Genomic DNA, 27,093 nt, shown 5'->3' on the forward strand with positions numbered 1-27,093 from the left:
GGACTCTTAGGGGAGTGCCTTGACCCTACCAAGAGTGAAATGATAGACTCTAGACATCCCCTATGTGGAGGGATTTGGCAATAGGGTGGGAGGGAGGGTGGAAGGGGAGTGCGGGAGGAGGGGAGGGAGAGGGAACTGGGATTGACATGTGAAACAAGCTATTTAAAATTAAAATAAAAAATGATTAAAAAAAAAAAAAAAAGCTGTGGGTGTCTGCCTCTGCTTCCATCTGCCACTAGATGAAGGCTTATGTTTCTCTTTTTGTGACTTGGTTACCTCACTCGGGATGGTTTCTTCTAGTGCTATCCATTTGCCTGCGAATTTCAAGATTGCATTGTTTTCTTTTCCTCTGAGTGGTACTCCATTGTGTAAGTGTACCACATTTTCTCTATCCACTCTTCAGTTGAGGGATATCTAGGTTGCTTCCAGGTTCTGGCTATTACAAATAATGCTGCTATGAATACAGTGGAACAGATGTTGCATGAATGTGCATCTTTTGGTATATGTCTAAGAGTGGAATTGCTGGGTATCGTGGTAGACTGATTTCCATTTTCCTAAGGAATTCCATACTGATCTCCAAAGTGACTATATGAGTTGGCACTCCTGCCAGCAGTGGAGGAGCATTCCCCTAAGATTCATCACCACACCATGAAAAGACACACCTCAATCTTAAACTGTTGCAACTGACTCCATCTGCTTGGTATTTGAATAGAATCTATCAGAAAATAGAGCAGAATGATCTCAGGGATGTGCAATATCTTTTCCTACTATTGTGTCTGTCATGTGGGTGTCTTCCACATTACAATAGATCTCTCTTTGCACAAGCTGTCTCGGTTCCCTTTTTTCTTATTGTTGTAGGGGGCTTAGAGTTGGGAGGTTTGGGGTACACTAATGTCTGGATTTCAAACAAAACATTTTCCCCTCACTATACCTGGAAAGCTCATATCCAAGGCCCTGCCAATCACAAGAAACCCCTTCCAAGTTCTTGCCAGTTTACAAACACATCTGCTTTTACTATTTGACAGAGTATGGGACTGGGGTGACGGTATTTGATTGACTGCATAGGACTTACTTTATTTGATCCACTGTGTGTCAGGCTGGGGACCCCTGCCTTCACTCCCCCACCCCCAAGTTCAGTGTTCAGTCATGTGGCTAGTCTATTGTTGACTTTGTTGTTCTTCAGGTCTCACGCTCTTGGTCTCATATTAAGTATGAGAAGCTACTGGGTTTCGTTTTTTCTCATCTTCTGGGATTGAAGGGAAGAGACTCCTGATTTACACACCATCTCCTGTCTCATACTTGGTTGGAGCCAACATTCCTAAGAGCTGTGTCTGCATGTGTACTTAGCTAGCCAAATGTTCAGCCAAAAAGACAGTGGTGGAGGCTCTGAAATCCAGCAAAACCAGCTCTGCTGTGGCCTAGAATGCCATTCCTCTCCCCTCTGCCCAGTTGTGTCTTTCCCAACCCCATGCTCATCAGCCAGGAGGTCTCCCTGACCCTTGTTGCATCCCTATTGAATGACCAACATCCTATCCCTGCTGATTGCAAATACCCTTTCCTGGCTGCCGTCCACCCCCATCCTGAGCTTTCCCACGGCACTAAAACACGCTCAAGCAGGGTTTGGATTTCCATCACACACTGCGGTCAGTTGGATGGGGCTGCCATAGCTCTTACATGTAAACAACAGGAACCCATTTTCTCCTAGTTCAGGACGCCTAGATCAGGGCATCAGTGAGCATCTCCTAGTTCAGGACGCCCAGATCAGGGCGTCAGTGAGCATCTCCCTGTTTTGTGCCTGGCCGCCCTCTGCCATATGCAGTTCTCAAGGGTGTCTCTGTATGCCCATGTCCATCCAACTCTTCCTCCCATAAGAACACTAGCCTTATTATCCTGTTATACATGACTTTGTCCTACAACAATCCACTGCATGCCAGGCAGGGACACCTTCTTTTCTTGCACCCATGCCCAGGTTCAGTGAACAATAGTACTATAGTGGTCCATTGTTGGCTTTCTTTTTCTTAGTCACTTTATCTCAAATGCAGTCACATTTGGAGATCCTGAGGATAAGGTTTTTTTATTATTATCAAATTGTGGTATATATAGGTATTTGAGCAGGTGCCTGTGTGTGAATGCATGTGGGAGTCAGAGACAACCTCAGTTGCTGTTCCTAAGGCACTGTCCGCTTTGATTTCTTTTGAGACAGGACCCCTTACTAGCCTGGTAGCTAGGAAGGCTGGCCAGAGACTCTGCATGTAGTGCTGGGATTACAAAGTGTGCTCCCCCATGCCTGGCTTACTGTTGTGGGGAGTTAAGTTCAGGCCATCATAGTTGCAAGGAAAGCACTTCATAGACTGAGCCATCCCCTGCAACCCGGGCAGGGGGAGAGGTCAGGATTTCAGTTCATGGACTTGAAAGCATATGATCTGGTTTGTAACTTGCCTTTAGCGATGAGCAGAGATTTGCAGCATGAATTAACTTTAGTTAATCTGCAAAACAGAGCTAATAATCCTTCCTAGGGTTACAAGGATTAAACCAAATCCTCAAGGTCAAGAACCCAGTATTGAATGGAATCAAGAAGATTTGACCCCGCCCCCACCCTTGAGCACATCCTTGTTCCTTCACTGATTTTAATGCGGATAGATTGAGCAGCTCTCATACCCAGGTGTCTCTCTGCCTCTCTCTACTCTAGATCCCTGACACTTTTCAGACTGAAAAACTCAAGGGGGACAAGACTCTGATGTTGACCCCAGTATTGTTACTCATGCCCCATCACGTCCCCTTGTCTACTGTGAAAGGAGAGTAATGCCCCCCAGCCAGGGCATCATGCTGATGAACTGGAGAAAGCCTGGTGGTGGGCACACACAATGAGCACTCTGAGATTGTCCTTGCTGCCATTCCAGCCATCAGGACAGATTCAGTGCTATTCATGAGCATCTGAGCTGGTCAATTTTCCACATTTGATATGCAAACATAATTTAGAAGTTAAACAAGGAGACAGGGAGTCAGCCCAGTGGGTATAGGCACTTGGTGTGCAAATCTAGAGACCTGTATTCAATCCCCAGAATGCATGTAAAGGTGAAAACAGAGAATGGACTACACAAAGTTGTCCCCTGGTCTCCACACAGGTGCTGTGACATATATATTATATATATGTATATATATATATATTCATGCATACAATCATAATAAATAGTTCTTTAAAAAAGAAACATGATTTGCTTTCCAAGGTTATCCTCTGGCATGTACACACATGTGTATGAAAACACACACACACACTAACATGTACATAGATCAGTAAGCTTTACTTAAAGAAATAGTGAATTCATTATATAATATTGTTTATACATATATTTCTTGTCTCTGTACTAATTACTTGTTCCTTTTTTATTTGAACCCTACAACAAACTTATATAGAATTATTGGGCATAGGATTGCATTGGTAACTAACTAAATATTTTCCAAGCCAATCCAGTAAGATTGCATATAAAGAGAGCTTTCCCTACTTCTTCTAGTAGCTGGACAATTACCATCTGGACTGTTCTGAGACCTCCTGGTTAGACTCTTACCAACTATACTGGTATTGCAGCTCTAGTATGCCAATAGTAGGAGTAATGTGTCAATTAAGATTCACTCAGGAACAATTTGGTTTAGCTCATCATTAATCCATGTGATCTATTGTCTTCCACAGCATTTATATCTGTGTGTTGTGTATGTACATGAATGTTTTCATGTATGAAGACACACATGTTGGCAGGTGTACATGGAGGCCAGAGATTGGCATCTGCTGTCTTCCTCCATCATGCTCCAATTTATTTGCTGAAACAGGCCCTGTTTAACCCAGAGTTTACCAATCTGGCTAGTTCAGCTCACCAGATTGCCCTGAGATGAAGTGTCTATCTTCTGAGAGCCAGGATTACTGGCTAACAACCACAGTCACCCAATGCTGTGGGGTGTGGTCATCCCGACTCTAATCTTCACACTTGTTCTGCAAGCATTTTATGCACTAAACCATCTCCTTGGCCCCAGTTTCCCAGTTTGCTAGACGCCATTCAAGACTGTTAGGTTCTAGAAAGCCCAGTCATCTCCACATGTGGTTTTTACCTTTCACACATCTGCACTGAGCTACACAGAGTGGCATTTCCATCAAGTCACCTGATAGTACTGGATTTCCTTGACCACACACCCCAGATCTTTTTTCATTCACCCTCAGCTACAGTTTCTCCTGCTCTACGTTTATCATTTTTAACCTCTACAAGTGTGTTAGTTAATGCATTGAAGATAACCTCAGAGGCACCAAAATGTGTTGATGTCACGTTAAAGACTGAAAACAAAGACTTCCTTTTAGATTAACTTGACCAAAAGGGAGCCCAAACCTGTTGTCTGCTTCCTTCCCTGTGCCTTCCATCTGTCTTTAGTTTGTGGTAACTGGCCTGTTGGTAATCTGTCTGTGTCTCTATTGTTGTGTGTCCCTTGCAGAGGGATTTTCACTGTACTTATTGAATAGCACAGAAACCATGCCATGGTAAAGGAATGAAGGATTCTTTACTGAAATCTTTAACAACGTTTTACAAGGGAAAAGTCATTTTATTGACCCCAATTGACTTGGAATAGCAAACATAACCACAAGCAGACATTATCAAGCTATTTCCACATGTTGTTGCCAACTTTTATGAGGGCTATTTGTTTTATAAGATTATTTCCAACCTGTTGGCTGCTTTCAGTAAATGATTCCCACAACACACACACACATTTATTATTCTGGGTAAGGGAGTGGAAAGTATATAAGAGTAAAGCTATGCATTGAGCTGTAAAAGCTGATTGCAAGGGAAAGCCAAGATAAGTAAGGGAGGTTGTTATATTGTTCTTTTATAGGCAGGTTAAACTTAAACAGACTGAGCACACAGTAGGACATCAGGCTAAGTAAACATCTTAAGTGATTTCAAACTATGTTATTAACTTGGCTGTAGGATCTAGAAAAAGATCAGTCCCTCTGACTGCAAGAGGTATTTTCATAAAATGATATTCCTACATGGGAAGTATATTGATATCTATTTATCACACAGTTTATAAATAAAATTGCTACCATAGTGGGCATCTCCTATATACCCAATCCCATTCAATAGAGTGAGTTTGAACAAGTATAAAACCAGTGGATTGTTTGGGCCATGAGTCAGTCTATCTACTTTCACTATCAAGGTCAATTTTTCAGATGAGGCAAAGGGACCATCCACCCATCAACTGTCCTAACGTAAAGGTTCAAGGTATTTTGTAAGTTACTTGCCTCATTGCTATAGCAAAATATCTGACAAAAAACAACTTATGGGAAAAAAGGTTTGTTTTGGCTCCCAGTTTGAGAGTACAGTTGATCATGACAGGGAAGTCATGGCAGCAGGAATGGGAGAGAAGAAGCTGCTCGCATTGCATCTGTAGTCCAGAAGCAGAGGGAGACAAGCTTTCTCCTTTTTATTTGCACCAGGACCCCAGATGACAGAATGATGCCACAAACATGTAGGATGGGTCGTTTCCACTTCATTTAGCATAATCTAGAAAGTTCCTCACAAATATATTCAGAGGTTTCCATGGTGATTCTAGATCCTATAAGTTGATAATCAATATTAACCATCAAAGGTTTTTGTTTCAGTTTCTTGCCTATGTGTTATCCTGTTTCAAGTATGCACAGTTGCTTTGTTTTGGGAAACACAGTACCAAATAAGAAAAGAAAGGCAGGGCAGTGCAGAGAAAAGGATAGTTAGATGGAGGTGGAGAATGGATGCATAGTCAGAAGAAGCTCTAAAATATGATCTCTGTCAGATGAACAGGTCGATACATGGTGGGGTCAGAATGGCCAACATCTTTTCTGTCCCCATTGCTAAAATCTCATCTTATGAAAGGAAATACAATAGTTGCTATATATCCTTTCTTCTTACTGATTATGTATTCCTCTCATCACTTGAGACTTTATGCATTTATACTAAGGAGGCACAAGAGAGAGCCTTTACCCTGGAAGAATGGGAGTCGCTAAATGGGGAGGCTGCTTTCAACCATGATGTCATAAAGCTAAGCATATTCTTAGCCAGGAAGTATGACCTAAGAGATATAAGCAGAATAACTGGAGGTAAGTGTTGAAAAGTGTTTGAATGAACTTATCCTCATCATAAAAGGGACTGGAGATGTTACTAAGCTAGGATGCCTACATCTGATGAATCCAATGAAATCAAAAGTGTATTTTAAGAGTGTAATGGAGGTCAGAGTCAGAGTCAAAAAGAGCTGTGACAGAGGATGAAACAAGAGAGAGAAGGAGAGGGAGAGGGAGGGAGGAGGGAGGGAGGGGGAAGGGAGGGAGGGAGGGAGGGAGGGGAGGAGAAAGTGGGAGAGAGGGATGAAGGGGGATGGAGACAAGGATGGAGCAAAGGTGGTGGAGAGAAGTATGGAATGAAAGAGTATAAAATGAAAGAATGAAGGAGGAGGAAATAAGGATGAAGAGAGATGAAGGCAGTGGGGAAGTGAGGGAAGGAAGAATAAGGAGAAAAGAAAGGAGGGAGAGAAGGAGGGATGGAAAAAGAAAGCATGAAAGGGAAGAGGACAGAGGGATGGGAAGAAGGGAGAGAGATGGGAAGGAGGAAAAGAGCAAGGGAAGAAGAAGAATAGAGGGAGAGGGAAAGAAGGGACAGAGAAAGAGAGGAGGCAAAGAGATAGATTTGAGGATGCTATGCTTCTGCCTTTGAAGAAGAGAGGAAGGAGAGCAAGTTAAAGAAGTCAGGTGACTTTCAAGGGCTAGAAGAAGCAAGACAAGACTCTCCTACAGGAGTACCCACCTTGATTTTAGGGCTTAACCCCCTGAAACCCAAGACTTCTTAGAGCCCCAGAATATAGTGGTTCGCAGACAGTGATAGGGATCCAACACCAGCAGTTCGGGACAACTGATAGTTTCTTACTACAGTCTATAGGATCTCAGATGAGGGCAACAAGGCTAATTGTAGGGACACTTGGTCTGACATCCAGGGTGCACATGTGAGGGTTGAGGAATCCTGACACTCACAAACACATAAAATTATACGTGAGAAATTCTGGTGAGATGGTCCCATGACCCTGAGTCCTGGACAATTAAGTTGTTACATAAAAGAGGAATTAAGGATTGTTACATAAAAGGAGACCCAAGCTGAGAAAGTTCAATATCAGAACAGAGCCAGGTGAAGGGAATTTTGAGTTGATGCGCTTCAGGAAGGGGCCGCAAGAGATGTGCTGGAGACTAGTAGAGCTAAGATGGTAGCAAGGTTGAGTTTGATGGGGCAAATGGCCATTGTGTGTATTGTCTTGTGTGGTAGTTAGCTTTAACTGTCAACCTGACACAACCTAGAATCACCTGGGAAGAGGGTCTCAGTGAGAGACTGTCTAGATCAGGTTGTCTTTGTGTATGCCTTGAGTGGGGAGGGGTGTTGATTACACCAGTTGACTGTGAAGGGTCAACACACTGTGGGTGACTGGATTTGGATTTTACAAGAGTATGGAAAGTTGGCTGATCAGAGCGCATGCATAAATTTATTCTCTCTCTTCTTGACTGTGAATGTAATTAGCTGCCTGAAGGCCCTGTCTTGAATTCCCTGTAATGATGGACTGGAACCTGGAATTTGCAAGCTAAAATGAACAGACCCTTTCTCCCTTAGCTTCTTTTTGTGAGTTAGGGTACTTTATCACTACAGAAATTAAACAAGGACACCTGGCTTAACACAGATACGTAGAGAAAATGCACATGCAGCTTAAGTCAACTTGAAGAGGAGGAGTCGACTTGTGTGCAAACAACAGTGCCTGGTCTCCTGCTTCTCTAGCACACACATGGAAGTGTCTGGAGTCTCTGGCTTTGTTTTACGCCTGCCTGGAGCCAGTCTCAGCTAGCTAATAGGAACAGGATCTTTCTACCAAGATGTCATCCTGAGAAACTGTGCCAGCCATGGATTCTACCACACCATTGAGACAAGCCCTAGTGGGGTATGGGTAGATACCTGAGAGTAGCATAAGTTCCTGTTGTGAGAAATGGGCTTCCAAGGGTTCTGGGACTGAAATGGAGACTATCTGCTGTAGCCATTAGCTGCTGTATTTGTGTCACATGACCTTGAAGTAATGAAACCAGAACTACACATTCTATTTTAATTTAAGTGGCCAGAATGCTTCCAGGAAAGGAGCCCAGGCCTAGAGATCATCTGGCCCACAGTACAAGGCTGAGGAGATGGCTCAGCTGGCAAACTGCTTGCCAGCACTGGCCCAATCAGTGAACCTACTGTCTCTATGGGAGACCCTCTTCCAAGCAACAAGATGAGTTTTATACCTGAAAAATCACACCTGAGGTTGACCTCTGTCCTCTATAAGCATTCATACATGCATGTGCATGTGCATGCACAAGCACACACACACACATGAAAGCAGTGGATAATTCATTGTGGCTAGTGTATGTCTAATTGCTCTCTGTTCAAAGTTGTTTAGGTGGAGAAAATGACCTGAGCACAAGCAAGCAGGCAAACAGATATTGCATGCACTCATTTCCCTCTTCTCTTCTCTTCTCTTCTTCCCTTCCCTTCCTTTCTCTTTTCCTCCCCTCCCCTCCCCTGCTCTCCCCTCTCCTCTCCTCTCTTCTCTTTCTTGTGAGTTTGATATGGCTAGCTGTTTGAAGTTCTTGCCTTGACTTTCCCCACCTGGACATGTTAGCTGAAATTAACCCCTTTTCCCCCAAGTTTGGTTTTCTTTGTTCTTTTTTTTTTTTTTGTCAAGAGTATTTTATCACAGCAACAGAAATGAAAGCAGAACTCATAGTATCCTAGGCATTTGTCTGCAGTCCATCTCCTGTTTGGTCCTTTGGGGAAAGAATCCCAGCTTTACACAGAATTGTGAATGTGGTACAAGCTTGATGACATCTAGGGAATGCTTGTCCTCTGCACTCTTTTAGCTGCCTTCGCCTTTAAAAAGCAAATGAAGCTCAGCTAACCTGGGAGTAGGCCCAGGAAGGAACACAAGGATGTGTCCCAGGTTTTCTGGGAAGTCTATCTCCCCTTCTATAATTGCTTTATGTTGTCTTTTTAATTTTCTTTTTTCAAATTTTAATTGTCATGGTTTGTGTGTGTTTTCTGCTTTCAGCCGCCTCCAATCCTTTTATGGAGGCGGCAGAGCATAAATCATAAATAGTTATAATAACAGTCTATGAAAAAGAGCACTAACCCTTTTTTCCTAAACAACCTAAAAGATGAATGCAATTGCAAGAGGGTTGCTCAACCTATTTAGCAGAAGTGGTCCTTTTAAGCACTTTATAAGCAATCATTTACATTTAAACAATTAGTGTTCTAATTGCTAACACTCTATTCACATCAAGCCAATTCCTTTTGGCACAGATCTGTTATCCTAATAGAGGACTGGTTCTGCTTGAGCAAAATGCGGTGGCAGATCTTCACAACGAAACTGCTGATGTGGACCGACTCTGGTACACTCCTTTGTGTCCTCTGCAGGAACCAAAACACTGCCCTGCCCCAGGTTTCTGCTAACAGACATCTCAAGAGACAGACTCTAAAATAATGTGTTATAAATGGTCTGATAGATCATTTCTTCAAAGCCACATTTTGTAAGGGAGAAACTTACACAGAAACAGTCCCACCTGAAGTCATCCAGTAAGAAATGGGACCATCTGTAATGGCAGTGCTGCTGCAGCAAGGCAGAAGGCAGAGGCAGGTGATTCCCTGGAAGCCCGGCCAGATCACCTGGTGTGTGTATGTGCCTTAGAGTACCAGACACTGACTCAAACAAGCTGGACCACTAGAATCAACATTTCAAGGTTTGTGCTCTGACCTCCATGTGAGAACCATGGTGCTTCTGTGTACACACACACACACACACACACACACACACACACACACACACACACACACACACACAGAGAGAGAGAGAGGGGGGGAGATTTTTAAAAACTGGCTTTGACTAGTTTTCTAGTTTTGAAGAGGGGTGTAATGTAACTGAGCTCTCTCTGTAATTCCTGCTGCCCTTCAAGGTAATTAACACAAATTTCCAAGCCTTTTCGATGTCTTGTGACGATTCCATCTTTGCTCATTGTTCTGGCACAAGGACTTCCTGCTGTGTGGAGAAAGTTCCCATTTCCCATTTTTGCTGGGTTTCTGACAGCTCCCTGACATTGGAGCTGAGAAGTGACGAAAATCTTAGCCTCATTGTGGGAACCCTGAAACCAAATGGTGCAAACCATCAAACCAAGCATTGTACTGGGAACTGACTTCTTCATTCAATTGTCTATGAAGAAATCAACAACTATTGTGTTTCTGAGACCCCCCCTGCCATTGCCCCACACACACAAGACACACTCTATGTTGAGAAAACCCAGGCGACAACTGGTAAATGATACAACAATGGGCCCTTGCCTCATCAAGGGTGACTCCAGGAAAAATAATTACAAGCAGGGATGCTCTCCAAAACCCACAGATGGCTCCACCAGCTCTTTCCCCAGAGTTAAAGACAGACCTGACAAACACTATCAGCCTCAAGGACGTCAAAAGTAGAGAGAACAGGGAAAAGGGGAGAAGAAGATGAAGACATCGCTAGCTGGACCAGAAGAGAGGCTGAGGTGGTGAGCAGCAGGAGAGGCGGGGGAGAGATTCCTGACTGAAGAGACATCACAGCTGACATCACTGGGCAGGGCAAGCTAAGAAACAACTGAGCTAGCAAAATGAGCTCCCAGCAGCCTCAAGAGACAGCTGCACAGCACAGAATAATCCAGCAATGATCATTCTTCGCCCTCAGCACAGACGATAGATACAGTGAGCCTCCAAGATGACTTGAGATGGGGCAGGGAGGAATCCATCATCACCCCTCAGCCTAGCAGGAGCTTGGCCTTCCTCAAGGGATCCACAGACGACATCCACCAGCCAAGATGCTGACGTTCTGATTGTGCGCCTTTAACTGGCTATTCTTCAAACTTTTGGGCCCCTCACCTCAGGTTTCTACATATAGTTGGTCTTACATATAAAAGGGAGGATCTACATTGGATCAGTAGTTTTCAGTTGTTTAAGTGTGAAATCTTTTTCTCTGATAACTTCGTAGCATCTTGTATGAGCAATTGAGACTAAGAAGACTGAAATGGAAAGGACCCAGTCAGTACCTGCTACGTGACTGAGGCCCTTCTTTGAACCTCAGTACTGGAGACATGGGACAACCCACTTACATAAAAGTTCCACGATGTTCTCTGTCCTACTCCTTCTGTGACTCCACCATCTGGACCTCTGGGGTGCTGGGGGAGAGTAAGGCCATGGGGCTGGGAATTCTAGAATAGGAAGGAAGGTTGCAGACAAACAGAAACACTAGGAAGCAACAAAATTCATTATCTCAAGGAGTCACTACACCATGGAGCTGTACGCTTGAGTAGCTGTCCTGTGGAACCATTTGAGCAACAGTCCCGGGAATGAATGCGTTTGAGAGGCTGCCCAATGAAGGCCTGCATTTGAGGGGCTGTCCCATAGAGCTACACATTCACCTGATTCCTTCATGTTGGTCTCATGCTTTGCCTGCTTTAACACATTCAGTCTCCCTTCCTCAAGTAGGACACATGGTTTTTTCAAATAAACCAAACTAGAACACGCAAAACATCACTATGAAGCAAAGACCCAGCTCTCCTGCAGCGCTTCTTTGCGCACATCTGAAAACCACTCCCCGTGGCGGTACTTTCCCCAATACCCGCGACTTTTCCAGAATGATACATAGACTCATACTGCAAACAGTCGAATTTCACATAGTGTAACTCTGAGATTTGTCTATGGTGAACTCCATCTTCTTTATCTATACTTTATCTATACTATCTTACTATTGACTACTTGGGTTTTTTCTTCATAAGCTATCTGTGTGTGTGTGTGTGTGTGTGTGTGTGTGTTAATACTTGTGCAGATGTGGGAGGTACATGTGTATTTTTGCATGTATGTGTAGAGGCCACAGTAAAACTTCTACTATGATTCTGTAAGTGCCATCCTTCTTGAGTTTTGTTTGGTTGGTTTTGGTTTTGGTTTTTTGGGGGGTTTTGTTTCGTTTTGTTGTTTTTGAGACAGGGTCTCTTACTGGCCTAGAACTTGCCAAGCAGATAGGGTCAGCTGGCCAGTGAGCCCCAAGGACCCGCCCATCTCTGCCTCCCAAGTGCTAGGATTACCAAGATGCGCCACCATGCCTGGCCTTTTGAAACATGGATTCTGGGGAATCAAACTCAGGTCCTCACACTTACAAGGCATGCACTCTATTGCCTGCCATATTGTTCCAGACCTGTTTTCCCTGCTCTAAATACTGAGAGGAGTCGTTAGGGAAATTTGAGAATTTCCTCTCTTATCCTCAACTTCACAATTAGCTAAGATTCCTATGGATATTGCAAGGGCAGAGAAAGACCACAGTGACCTGGATTTTTAGAGAACTAGAGCTCAGTGCTTCAAAACCGACAGGCTCACTTTTTCCTGGTCATTCCTGCCAGCCTGTCATTTAGTCAGTGTGAAAGTTCTCCACAGCCAAAGAGGGAGATATAAGCCAGCACAGCCCTCCTGGTGTCGTGCCCACCCACCATGGGGTAAGTTGGCATCACTACACACACAGGGTCGCACACAAATTCCCAGACAGTTGCATCACGGCATCCATGTAACACATAGGCAGGTGTCACAAAGCACGGATACCCGAACCAAACCAGCTTTATCACATTTCACAGTATATCAGGGCCTTCCCTTCCCAGCCCATGCATGCAGGGGAAACTGAAACTGATATATGTGCAGGAGAATCCAGGACAGGCCTCAGAAGCTGCCTCTGACGGCCAAGCCTTCATTCTTGCTTGAAAGAGGCTGTCTGGCTGCAAAGGCTTTTGGGAAACAGTTGTAGTCCCGGGGATTCCTCTTCTTTCCTGGCATGTGTGGGTTTCACAGATGTATTTTCCTGTCCCCCCAGGACAGGTGATACGATCTATGACCCCACCCTTGTAATTGTAAAATATATGTGTTTATAAGGAATGTGTTAGCCCAGAAACACCATCCCCTGTGCCTGTTGTGGGATCTGACAGCGGAGAGACTGACTCTAGAGATGGAGAGTCACATGCCCCTGCAAGGTCTGCTGCCCCACCCCTACTGACACCATTGCAGTAACTTCTTTCTGGGGAAGTCTGATCTCAGAAGGGCAGAACACATTCCTAACGCTTGTAGAGACCAGGCTAAGAACCTACAGAACAGCATTGCAGCAGATGGCTTTGTCCCTAGCCCACGACCTTTCAAGAAACTAGTGTGTGTATGTGTGTGTGTGTGTGTGTGTGTACATGTGCTGTGCCTGCAAGTGCATGTGTAAGTATGTACCTAAACATGCAGAAGTCAGAGGGCAACCTTGGCTGTTGTTTCTCAGAAACACTGTCCACCTTGTTAGCTTATTTGTTTTGGAAACGGGGTCCACACATTTTCCTGCAACCCACCAATTCCACTAGGCTGACTGATGATCAATAATCAGATATCTTCTTATCTCCACCTCCCCAGAGCTGGAATGACAAACACGTGCCAGCAGACATGTCTTTTTAGAACATGAATGCTGTAGACTAAATTCAGGTCCCCATTTTTGCACAGTAAACACTTTGCCAACACTAGACTTCAGAAACCACTCTAACTACACCATCCAAGAGGAGGTGTACAAATCCCTGTGCAAAATATTAGCTCTTAATCTTTAGATACATGTATTTCATCTACAGCAGCACCTCTAGTTGTCAGTAAATTGGTAAGGGTCCAGGGAAGGGGAGATTACAAGGCAAAGGATAGGAAATGCGGTGTTATAAAGTAGTAAGGAAGAGTTAGGAACTGGAAGGGGATGAGAAAGAAGGGTAGAAGAGGAGATATGGAATGAATGGTATAATTAACACTACAAACATTTTTAAAGAGACATATGTACTTGTACAACTGTAGAAATGTCCAAAATACATAAATACAAAAGGGATTTTAAATGAAGTTACCCTATTACAGGGTGACAATGCCCCACCTAGAAACCACAGGCTAACAAATAAAGAGCTCAGCGTCATGAATGGGTTAGCTCTTTTAGAGCTATTGTCCAGTGAGATCCCACAGTCCCCAGATTTCAGGCTATTGTTATTGCCCTTAGTTATCCTCCAAAACTGAAGACACCATATATTTGAATCAGAATATGAAGAAATTAAGCTGGCACTCTCCAAGTGGTTCATTCCTACTGACTAGGCTTCATAGTACTGTAAGGTTCTATGCTTGCACCTTGCAAAAAAAATGGTCATTAATCTTACCCAGCTTTGGACTGATCAAGACCCCCTGAATCTGGGTGTCAGTGAGGAGGCCTAGGTAATCTATTGAGCCTTGGACAGCAGATCAGTACCCATCCCAAGTATACACACGGTCTCTGGACTCCCATAGAACAATGTGAGGTGCACTCTCACCCTGAACTCTTGGGGAAGGGTCTAGGCCCTGCCCTATATGAAATGACAGACTATGGACACCCCCATGGAGGGCCTCACCCTCCCTGGGGGAATGAGGGGATAACGGGGGGGGGTTGGGGGGGAGGGCATGGGAGGAGGGGAGGGAAAGGGAGAGGGACCTCGTACTGACTTGTGAAGCAACCTTGTTTCTTATCTAAATTTAAAATGGAAAATAAAAAAAATATTAATAAAAAAAATCTTACCCAGCTTTGAACTCTTGAGTGACAGTAATGACTGGTCTGGCAAGGTATGCCTGCTAGCGCAATACTGGCATAAATGTAATAGGAGTAGCAACCACTTTCTGAGACGTTGCTGGCTTCCTTAGTCCAATAAGCACGTTTGAATTCACTATGGGAGGCCTGTCTTCTGATTAGGGTCAGGGAATGGCCTAATCACAGCACTCCTTGAAGAAAACCAAACTGTAAATCAAATAGCACACCTGGTAGTAGCTTGGGAGGGTTTGAAAAGTCATAACAGCAGAGGCAGGGGCAGGGGTGTTGGTGGGTAAGTCTCCATGACCAGACTGCCAGGCCCACTCACCTCTCCACTGTGGAAGACAGACACACACTTGACCTTAGTTTCTATACTTGCCAAAGAGGGGTAATAATAATGCCCATCCATTGGACTGTGATTTAAAATATAGGTATAAATGAAGAATGTATCTTAGTACCTGGGAAATGAAAAAATCTCAGTAAATATAAAACCTATTATTTTCATTGATAATTCTTTTTCTAATATTTTATTTTCAGTTACGGGTGTGTCTATGTGTGGGTATGTGCTGTGAATATAAGAGGCAAAAAAAAGGTGTTGGATCCCCCAGAATTGGAGTTATTGGCAATTGTGAGCTGCCGGATACAATCAGACCAGCTGTCTCATTCTCCTGTTGCTATGCCTTCCTCACTATGATGGGCTGACTATTCCTTCAGACTATGAGCGAAAATAAACCTTTCAGTCCTTAGCAATTTTGGTGAAAATATTTTATCACAGTGATCAAAGCAATAACAAATATACATATACAGCACCCCCTACATATAGCTGCTTTGTATTTTACACAGCATCTCAGTCCAGAGCTCAAGACAGTTTTGAACTTGCAACCCTCTTGACTCATACTCCCTCTAGGTGTTGGATTTTAGGTATGCACCAATACAACCACACCCACCACCATACCCATGACTGTAAAGCCTGCATCAAGAACCACAGGGAAAAAGAAAAACAGCAAATTAACCTAGGGTCTTCAGGAAGAAGACTGAACAGAGGAGAACACACATTGTTAAATTTAAAACAACACAGCTAATAAAGTGTTTTTAACTTAATGGCAAGTGGGGTTTCTATTGATTTAATTCTTTACACCCACCATTAACTCAATAAAATTGCTTTTTAAATGAACTCAAGTGCTTTTAGCTTACAATTTTTGAGGTCAATAGGAGTTATTTTAAAATTTGTTTCATTGTTTTGCACATTCTGAACTGAACATTTTCTGGACTTAAGCAAGACCCCTTTGTGAGCAGATTCATTTCTAGAAATATATGTTTTGCTTCTCCACATTGCCATATGCTATAATCAGATCTGAGCACAGGGCGGTGTGCATAATTAACAATCATTGTGAGAACAGCATGGCTGGTATCTATGCCCAAGAAGAGAAGCTATGTGACTACTGAATGATGACAAGTATCCTGCTAATGTTTACTGTCATGCTAAAGGCTACAAGCCACGTGATTTTAGTCAATGTGTTGAAGTTTTTAATAGACATATTGATTGTCAGCAGATACAAGAATTAACCAGTCATGAGGCTGAAAATGTGGTCATTGCAAAGGACCTCATTTGGTTTCCAGAGTTCACATTTGGCCCCTTATACTCTAGCTCCAAGAGATCTGATGTCCTCTTCTGGATTCCTCCGGTACCTGTATTCATGTATATTACATACTAACACATAGATGCACACATTTAAATTCAAAATAGTGAAAATGAATTTTAAAAAAGAATCAGCTGGTTACCATTCAGCATTTATGTCATTTGGGACTTTACTCAAAGCCATAGGTACTCCATTCTCCTTCCTCACACTTCTGAACTAGCAACAAGCCCCTAACCAATTTGAACAAAAGCTACATATGTTTGCTTCTGGAGTCTTCTCTAGGGTCTCTACTACATCTATTTCCCCCTGGAAAGTTTGGATTTGAGGTTACAGTACAAGTTCCACAAGTGGCATTTTGAACACATAAAAACTTTATTAGCAAATTTACAATCTGAAGTCCATTTAATACTAAAATGTCCTTCACATTGACATTCCTATAAACAATAGTAAAGGAAAAAAGGCCATCACTCCTGTAGCCCGTAAGTGCAAACATACTTACCATGTGTTCTCCATAGTCCCTTCGTTTGAATGCCTATCAGAATCAGGAGACTCACTTATACTACAGGAAGGAAGAAATCAAAGTTTGAAGGAGAAAGTGGGACCAGGGAGATGGCTCATTAGGAAAAGCACTTGCCCTGCAAGCCTGAAGGGTGAGTTCAGGTTCCAGTGTTCACATGAAAGCTGTGTATGTCAGTGCTAGCACCTGCAGTTCCAGTGCTGGAGATACACACGGTATCCGGTACTCACTGGCCAGTCAACCTAGCCAAAATGACAAGTTCTGGATTTGGTGGAAGGCCCTGTCTCAAACAGTAAGGTAAAGGGCAGAGTGACCCTACCTGAAGCTGACCTCTGGCTTCCACACACAGCAGGCAAGCACACTCACACACGTGTACAACAGTTCCTGTTTTCTGGTACATGTGCCAGCAGATGTGATATCCTAAAATCGCTAAATGTGAGGACCTGAGTTCAAGCTCCAGAAACCACATTGAAAAAAAGTTAGGGCTGGAGGGATGCTCTCGGAGAGGACCCCAGTCTGGTTCCCAGCACCCAGATCAGGAAGTTCACATCACAACCACTTGTAACTCCGGCTCCAGGGGATCAAATGCCTTCTTCTGGAATCCTCCAGTACGTAAACATACCCATACACAGATACACATATATACACGTAATTCAAAAATAATAAAAAATAAATCTTAAAGGATTAGCCGGTTTACTGTTAAATGTTAGTTTAGCATCATTTTGGACTTTATTCAGAGCAGGGGCACCCTTTCCTCCATTGGCACCCACAAACATGTGCACAAGCACACAAAGAATTTTTTTAAGTCATGAGCCGTGGGGCACATTTGTAGTTCCCAAAAATGATAAGATGGGTGGTGGTTAACGTGCATCCTTTGTGCTCACTGACCAACCAGCAGAATCTACTTGGTGAAGTTCCAGACCATGGGAGACTCTGTCTTAAACAAAAAGCCAAAAAGTGTACAGCACTTAAGGAATGACTATTGAGGAAGATTAACCAAATGACACACAAGGTTGTCGTCTTACACAGAGAGAGAGAGAGAGAGAGAGAGAGAGAGAGAGAGAGAGAGAGAGAGAGAGAGAGAGAGAGAGAGAGAGAGAGAGAGATTATGTGCTTTTCTCTGTCTGTCTCTCTCTGCCTGTCTCTCTCTGTCTTTCTGTCTCTCTCTGTCAGAAGCCCCCAAAGGATGTAGATGATGATAATAGGAAGGTGGCTTCCCTCCTCTGAAAGGAAAGAAAACAAGAACATTAACAAAAACAACAGGCTAAATGTTCCAAGAAGACAAAGATGAAGAAGGAAAATACAAGCCGGGCTCATGTGCACTGATGCCTGGCAGGGGAGGGAGCTCATTGTGAAGGCATGTATGGCAGCCAGTGTGAACAACACTGGCTAGGGTCGGGAGAGGAAGCATTCCTAGCAGAGGAAATGCAAAGCCTTTAAAGAGCCCACAGTTCCCAGAGACAGGTTGGGGAGCTGACAGCTCAAACCGCAGGCATCACCATCCCCATCCAAACCTCTTCCCCCAAATGTTCCGACGTTCAATCTGTGAAAACAATAAGTCAGCTTGCACCAGATTTGAGAATGTTTTATTTTTTGTTTGTTTGTTTGTTTTCTGGGACAGTCTTGGGGAACCCCAGGATGGCCTCAAACTCACTGTGTAACCGAGGATAACCTTGAACCTCTGATCATCTTGTGTGCTAAAATTATATATGTGCCACCATGCCTGGTTTATGTGGTGCCAGGGACGTAATGCAGGACCCTGTGCCTCTAGACAAACACTCTACCCACTGAGCCAGAGCCCAAACCCCTGTTTAGATTTCCTTTTAACTACAGTCCTTTGTGCTCACCTTCCTCCTTGGCCTCTCTCTGGGACCCACTTTTCTGATCATTACTCTTCTTCTCCTGTGGTTTCCTCACTCATTAACCGCTGTATCTACCAACACCTCCACTTCCCCTTAGCCGCCACAGGAAACACTTCCCCGCCACCCTGCCACCAACCCTCCAGCACTACTATCATCTCCACAGTCCCCCTAAACATTTCGCTGTTTAATTTTCTTAAAACCACCTTTCTCCGTATTTATTTTGGGATTTGGGGTGAGGGGTGCCACAGTTTGCATAGTGGATGTAGGGGTCAGAGGACAACTTGTAAGACTCAACTGTGTGAGTCTCTCTCTTCTGGGATTGCACTTGGGTCTTCAGACTTTGGCAGCTGGTGGTTTTATCCGCTGAGTCATCTCACCAGTCTGAACTAAACATTTCATATCCCTAACGGGATAGGCTTCTGTTTCTTGTGTTATTTGTATTCTTTTATCATAAGAACATTTTAAATACTTTTAATACAAGGCAATATATAAACAGAGATATGTAATTGCCCATGATTTAATGAAAAAGCACTAAAAAATCCAAGTTGGTCTATAAATCTAAATGATTTCATTAATATCCCATGAGTAAATAATACTCTATATTACCAGAAATAACAATGCATAAGGCTTATCTTGCTCCTATTTTGATAAGTTATGTGTGCATAGTCCTCATTTAGGCTTATTGTGTATGTGTGCATGTGTGCATGTGCTTGTGTATGGGTTTGTGGGTATAAACTCTTGTTCATATATGAATATGAAGAGATCAACCTTAGGCGGATGTACTCTCTCCTCACTTGCCATCCACCTTGGTGTTTTCTTTTAATTTGTGATTTTGGGGAGAGGGGCACGTGTAGTTCATAGGGAAAACTATGGAGTTGGTTCTCTCCTTCCATTGTGTGGGACCAAATGCAAGCGGCCCACTTGCATGGTGTGAGAACACATCTAGGAACGGAGTCATGTGAGAATTCTGAGTGCTTGTGAGAAAACTCCAAGAAAACAAGACAAGAATCTTGTCAGCTTAGTTTCTGTGAAACAGAATTATTCTTAGAATGTGTTTCTGTGCTGCTCTCAGGTGTAGCAGACAGGAGTGAGTTTACCTCAGCTATTGTTACTCATGTGCCTCTATGGAAACACAGGTTTTACCATGCGTGACTTGTCCTGGTGATTGCATACTTTACTCAGGTGACCCTTCCTAACCCTCAGAATATAAATTTTCTGGTGCTCTGAACAAAGTTGGCTACCGCATGAGCCTTTAGCCGACCTCATTTTCAGGCCCTGCTCTTCTGTGTTCACACCACCAGTAAATAACATGCACCAGTAAACAGCATGGTGTGATGGCTTCAGTAAGAACTGTCCCCATGGCCTCATATATTTGAACGCTTGATCCCCAGTTGGTGGAACTGCTTAGGAAGGATCAGAAGATGTGGCATTCGGGGAAGGCATGTGCCACTAGGGAGTGGGCTTTCAGGTTCCAAAGGCTTATGCCATCCCCAGTTAGTTACCTCATACTTGTCGATCAAGATGTGATCTCTCAGCTACTGATCTAGCACCCATGTGCCTGCAGTCATGCTCCCTGCCATGATGGTCATGACCTCTCACCCTCTGGAACCATGATCTCCAAATTCAATGCTTTATTTTGTAAGTTGCATCGGTCTTAGGGTTTTGTTACAGCAATAGAACAGTAACTGAGACACATGGAAAACTCCTTTCCCTGCTCAGCCATCTCATTAGCCCCATCTTGGTTTTTGTTAGTCTCCCTCAGGGCCTGAACCTCTAGGCCATGTGGCCAGCAAACCCCAGGGATCTCTCCTGTCTGCATCTCTCCAGCACTGGAACTGCAGGCATGCAACACTACCCATAGCATATTATGTGCATTCTGGAGATCAAACCCGGGTCCTCATGCTTCCACAGCAAGCACTTTGTTGACTGAGTCATCCCCAAGCCCCCTGGCAGGTATCTTAAAGTATAGACACTTGTCCTTCCCTGAAAAGGGGACAGCAGTGAGAGGCTTTAGAATCCTTTGAGGACAAAAATAGGATGACAGACATGAGGAGATATTGGACAAAATCTAGCCTGTAGTGCAGATGTTAAGCTGGACTTGTTTAAGCAGATGTCCCACAGAGCCTTCACTCTGAGCCCCTTCCACACAGATGAGCCTCACCCCTGACTTGTTTAGCACAAGCACCTGGCTCACATGTCCACTTTCTGAGGAGAGCAAAGCCCACACTGACTTTCTTAGAAGAGCTGAGAAACCCCACCCAAGAGACAGGGACTTCAGAGTGCTGTGTACGCATACATACATACATACACACACACACACACACACACCACAACATGCACACAGATGCACATGTACACATATACCATACACACACTCACACTCACACACACACACACACACACACGCCATACACACAATGAACAATGATTCTGTGTGTGGATAAAATGCATTTATGTTTACAAGTGTCTAGAAGAATAAGCATGTTGTATACAACTTGTGACTAAAAGCAATGAAACAATGTTGACTCCACCAAAGTGATTTCATTAGAACTATCCAAATTGTCAATTGCATTGTAAAGTATGTCTTTCCTTCCTCTAGAGTACCTGAAATAGGACAGAGGGGTTTGGAAGAGGCAGTACAAGTGAACTAGGGATGGAGCTTAATTGGTAGGGGGAGGAGAGAGGAGGAGAGGAGGAGAGGAGAGGAGAGTGAAGGGGAAGGGATGTGTGAGACAAGGCAAGGCAAGGGAAGTCACACTAAAGAACCAAACATCAGGTTCTGGAAAATGACATTAAAATACTATCACAGTGGTTGAAGAACTTAGAGGCAGCAGGCTAGAACCCTGCTGGAGACACTATTAATTTTCTTAGCAATTCCTTTCCCCTACACAGAGCTTGTCCTTGGTCACAATTACTACCTTTTTTTAAACATTTGTGGCACCTAACTAAAGGAACTTATCACATGACTGAGTTATCTGTCACCCCATTTGTAGGTTTCTCATCCCATCAAAATTCAAAGCAGAGACCTCTGGGAAATGTGGCAAAGGAGAAGCCTCACTGCTGAAACTCTATGAAAAAGAGTTAAGACAGTACCCTGCTTTTGTCCTGCATGAGACAAGGTCTGTGAAGGACTTAACCAGTCAAAGGTGGTCTCTGCAGGGAAGCTGAGAATGGGGTTCATCTGGAAGCCCTCTCCATGCAGACGCCTGCCTACTGGGAGACAGCAGTAGAGATGGAAGGATAGTTCTGCTCCCCACACACTGGACCTACTAGACCAGAAAGCCAAGATGGAGTGCACTGGCCCAAGGAAACTACCTGGAAAGGACTTACAACCTCCCTTCCTCTGTACACTATGTCCCTGAAGAACACTGAGGCTGTAGAAGTCAATGGTTACCTGTCTCCCATCTGCCACACAGCATCACATCCCAGAGCCAAAGACACATGTCACCTTTCAACTCAGCAGAGCTGTCTCATGGGACATCAATATCACATACACACACACACAGAGAGAGAGAGAGAGAGAGAGAGAGAGAGAGAGAGAGAGAGAGAGAGAGAGAGAGAGAGAGGCTCAAGGAACATTGTGGAAGAGGGAGTGGAAAGGATGTAAGAGTCAGAGTTCGAGGAGACATGCTGTGAAATGTTGTCTTCTGGGATGACGGGGTTATTGCACCCATGAACTTGTGTTGTTTCCTACACAAGACCTATAGAAGATCAAACCAGTCAACATTCCTTATGGACTGAGATGTCCTCATGAGGCCCCACCCCTATCTGAGGAGATCAGTTAAGCTTCTGGAAGAAAGAAACTATTCTTTGGGGTTCTGGCCACTGGTAGGTTTCCTATGCTCTAATGCATGGCCCCACACACATGGGCAGCATCAAACTGACACATTGGGCCGTTAAAATAAAGAGAACATGAAGTTGGGGGAAGAAAGGTGTGTTGGGAAAGTCTAGGGAGTGTTAGAGGGTAGGGATGATAAAATAAGAACATTGCAAACATGTGTGAAAGTCTATAAGAATAAATATAAAATATTACATTAAAGCAACACAAACCTAACTAATGGTCTGGGAAAATGGCTCAGTGAGCAAAGTACTCACCATACAAGCCACAGAACCTGAGCTTATATTCCCCAAACTCACAGAATGCCAGATATAGTCACCCCTGTCTTTAAATCCTTATGCTTCTATGGGGAGGTCAAGGGTGGAGACAAGAGTACCTCCTCGATGTCATGGAGCCAGATGGCCTGGAATATCCAGTCATGATCAAGAGAACCTGCATCTAACAAGGAAAGAAACACCTGACACCTGAGGCTGTCCTCTGACCGTCACCTATGCACGTGACAAAAGCATGCCTACAATAGAGAAAGGAAGGGGACAGGCAGGGAGAGAGGAAGGGAGGGAGGGGGAGATGGAGCAATAGAGGGAGGGGAGGGAAGGAGGAATGAAGAAGGAAGAGGGAGAGAGAGAGAAAAAGGAGAGAGAGGAGAGAGAGGGAGAGAGAGGAGAGAGAGGAAGAGAGAGAAAGAGAGAGAGAGAGAGAGAGAGAGAGAGAGAGAGAGAGAGAGAGAGAGAGAGAGAGAGAGAGAGAGAGAGAGAGAGAGAGAGAGATCAGTGCAGGAGGCTTTGGTGCAGAGTAGCTGCCTGTGGGTTACAGACTCACCCACAGCTATTAGGAAGTGGTATCATTCTGGGATGATCCCTCTGTTTCTAAGAGGCCGAGATGAACCTAGTGATTATAGAATGTTGATTGAATTGTCTGTGGCATGGACGAAGCCCTTCCTGACAGCAGCCACGCCGCACTCACCCTCATCCCAGAGTGTAGCGCTGATTAGCGAAACTGATTATTTCTTGGCATCTTCCTGCACGAATGCTGACTCGCAACAAGATCAATATTTACTCGATAGCAAACGCATACTATATTAGGAGGCTGAGGGAAAAAAAGTAACCCAGAACAAACATGCAACTCAATTCAAAGAGCTGTGAAATCCCCTTCTTGAGGTGATTATCTTTCTCTGCAAGCAAAGGCAGAAATAACCCTCTCCCACCTGCGTCAGAGAGACCGGAACACAATCTCACAACCCCCACTGCTGCAGCGGCTGGCTGCAGACAGGTGTGAAGCCTGCCGTGTTCTGCTGCGGATTAGTGCTTCCTCAGCAGCCCGGCACAATAGACACAAAACCAGCCCTATGCTGCCGAATAGTCACCCTGCTCGGCGCCACCTCAGCTCCCTCCAGCGTGGCCCTGCTTCTTGACTTTATGACCATATTAAGTTCCACCAGCCAAGATGGTGGCCTCATGGTAAGCCAGGGTGGGTGCAAACAGTCCCCTAGAGAAGCTAGCTCATGCTAGGAAGCCCCCCCCAATAAAACAGAGGCAGGTTAGGGGACTAGGGATGGGGAGATGGTGACATGGTTCTGTAGGAGCATGAAGACATGCTGTTGATCCACAGTGCCCGTGTAAAAAGGCAACCACAGTGGTTCACTGAACCCTCGGGGCTGGGGAGGCACAATCAAGGGGATTCCTGGGGCTCATTGACCAGTCAGTCAAGGCAATCAGTGAGCTCCAGGATCAGTGAGAGACCCTGCACTAAAAATAAAGAGGAGAGCATTTGAGGAAAGCACCCAACATGGACCACAAGTCTCTACAGGCACTGGTACACGTGTGTGACACACACACACACACACACACACACACACACACAGTTGAGGGACTGGGAGCTGGCCTCACAGCATGCCTCCTTTCTCTTATCCCCAGCTCAGGTGTGCCTCTTTGACCCCACACTCCTTATTTTCCTTGCACATCACCTAGGCTTCATACTCCTCCACCTGCTCTCTCCAAGCCTTTCTCAGATGCTGAGGAAGCCTACATCGCAACCCATCATCCTGCCTGACTTCCTGTTGCCAGAGTGCAGACCTGGCAGACCACTGCCCCTGCTCTATGCCTCTCTCAACTTAAACCAAGCTCCTTGGAAGCGATCTCAGCATCCCATCATCTCTCGGTCATTGACACAGGACTAGGCATAATAAAACTGCTCTTCAAGAGTGTTCTGAGAGAACAAATGTGATGCCTGGAATTCATCAGGAGTTGGCTCTGTGGATGTGAGTGCTGTTTCCAGTGCAGGGGAAACGTTGGTGTTTTTCTTTAAAAACTCCCACCTTCCGAAACAGAGTCTAGTGAGCAATCTGCTCCCGGAGTTCCTTCAGGAAGACACTGCTGTCTCTGAGACACTCTAAAATTTTAATGTATCTGAGTAGTGATGGAGCCCTCCATGGGGCTCCCCTGTTTTCCTAAAGGCATTGATCCTCCTCACTGGGCTAGGTTTGGGCACCGTCTCTTGAGTTCCCTCCTTCCTGATGGCCCAAATAACTGGATGACCTTCCAAGGCTCGGGGAACGTCTTGAAAGGGACAGAAAGAACATAAGGACAGGGAGGGCGTGGAAGAAGAGGGGTGGAACACTGCCATCCAGGCATGACCTGGCCATTCGTCTTGAATCCTCAACATCAGTGGTTAGCAGCATAAGACCTACACAAGACTGGGCATCCGGTCAAGGGACAACAATGAGGATTTGTTGACAATTAAAGATTGATAAAAGGAAAAGACATTTTCTTCAGCAGTGTAGCCGTTTCTAAGTTGTCCGTGCTCCTGTAAATCTCCCCTTGCCTATTCCCCAGTAAGCAATGTAATTAAAAATCATAGCATCACACATAAAAGAGGACATGAAGGTACAAAGAAAACTAGTGAAGGAGGCAGGGACCAGCAGGAGTAAGAGGAGGGAGACAGGACAATGGAGATGGACAGAACAAAAATGCAATATACATGTATGAAAATGTCATCCTGTAGTCAACTATTATGTATCATTAGCACATGCTAATAATTTAGCAGAATAGCTTTCAGTGGAGGTCTAGCCGTGTATACTCGAGTGCCCACCAATTGTCCAATCTTCTAAATGACCTTTCTTTTCAATAGCCAAAGAATTTCAGTTCCCACTTGGCCCAGCATGGTCCTCACAGTTCCTCACCCTGAAGGGCCAGGCTCAGTAAACACCATCTGAGAAGCATGCTCCGTTAAAAGAAGCAGTCCCAGCCCTGCCCTGCTTCTATAGTTCCTCCTAAGCCTTTCCACAAGGAAATTTTAACATTGTTTTCTGACAATTTTTAGAACAATTTATTTAGTTTTATTTTGTGTACATTGGTATTTTGTTGCATATGTGTCTGAAACTGGAGTTACAGACAGCTGTGAGCTGCCAGGTAGGTGCTGGGAATTGATCCTGGGTCCTCTGGAAGAGCAATCAGTGTTCTTAACTGCTGAATTATCTCTCAGGCTCCCACAAGGAATTTTAAAATACCATCTCCTTTCTTGGTCCTTATGGTTTGAATCTTCAACATCCCCCACAAGATTACATATTTGCATGTCTGTCTTTCTACTCCCCATCTTCTGGGTCCTCCTCGGTATGAGGAGGCTGCCGCATGCCCTCTGTGATGACCATTGCTGTGCCTTCTTGACTGTGGTGGCCTGAAACCCTTTGAAGCCATGAGCTCAACTATATTTTCCCCTCAGGTTGCCTCTGTCAGGGATCTGGGGCAAAACAGCATGAAATAAGATAACGTAGCTCTCTCCATGCTGTGGGGTTTGTTCCCAACCGCCTATCTTGTAATTATTTTTTTTTCTCTTTCTGCTCCACAATCAGAAAGTTTGGGCTTCTGACCTGATATGGGGATGTTGCCATGATCTCTTTAGTTTTTGACAGTGACCCCATCCATCCAATCAGGCTGCTCTTTGAGGTTCGCATGCTCAACAGGTCTCTTTACTCTCTTCTCTCCCCACCTGTAAAAGCAACCCAGGCCCTCATTTTGACGACCCCTGATAGCCCAAGGTATCATTTCCCAAGCACATATTAGGAGTCTTACATCTTCTAAGAAGTCTCTCTGGGGCATACCATCACTCAGATGGTTCTCAATTCCTTGGACGGCTAATGCCGCTCTTCCGGTCCCTGTTACAGCTCCTCTAAGTGCTTCTATCCCAGTTCCTCAAATAGACTCTAAAATTTTCACTACAGAAGTTTCCATCACACCACGAGCCATACTGTGGAGCAGTACAAGAAGGCTTAGGAAACAGATCCTGAGATGTCTTCTCATCCTGCCCCCACCTCTTGACGTCACTTGTCATACCTCACTAAGAAACAAAAGAGTTCCCGCCACCCTGAAATGGAGGCCCCGTCCCAGACAAGGTGGAAGGTGAGCACTAACACCTGAGGTTGCCTGAGGCTGTCCTCTGACGTCTACCCTCACCCACCCGTACGCTCACACTCACGTGTGCACATTGTATGCACACAAAGGGTTATAGAAAAACAGACTGTGTCGCTCCCTCATGTTTTACATTAAC

This window comes from Mesocricetus auratus, unplaced genomic scaffold (assembly GCF_017639785.1).
Source record: "Mesocricetus auratus isolate SY011 unplaced genomic scaffold, BCM_Maur_2.0 Super-Scaffold_100676, whole genome shotgun sequence".
NCBI lineage: Eukaryota > Metazoa > Chordata > Mammalia > Rodentia > Cricetidae > Mesocricetus > Mesocricetus auratus.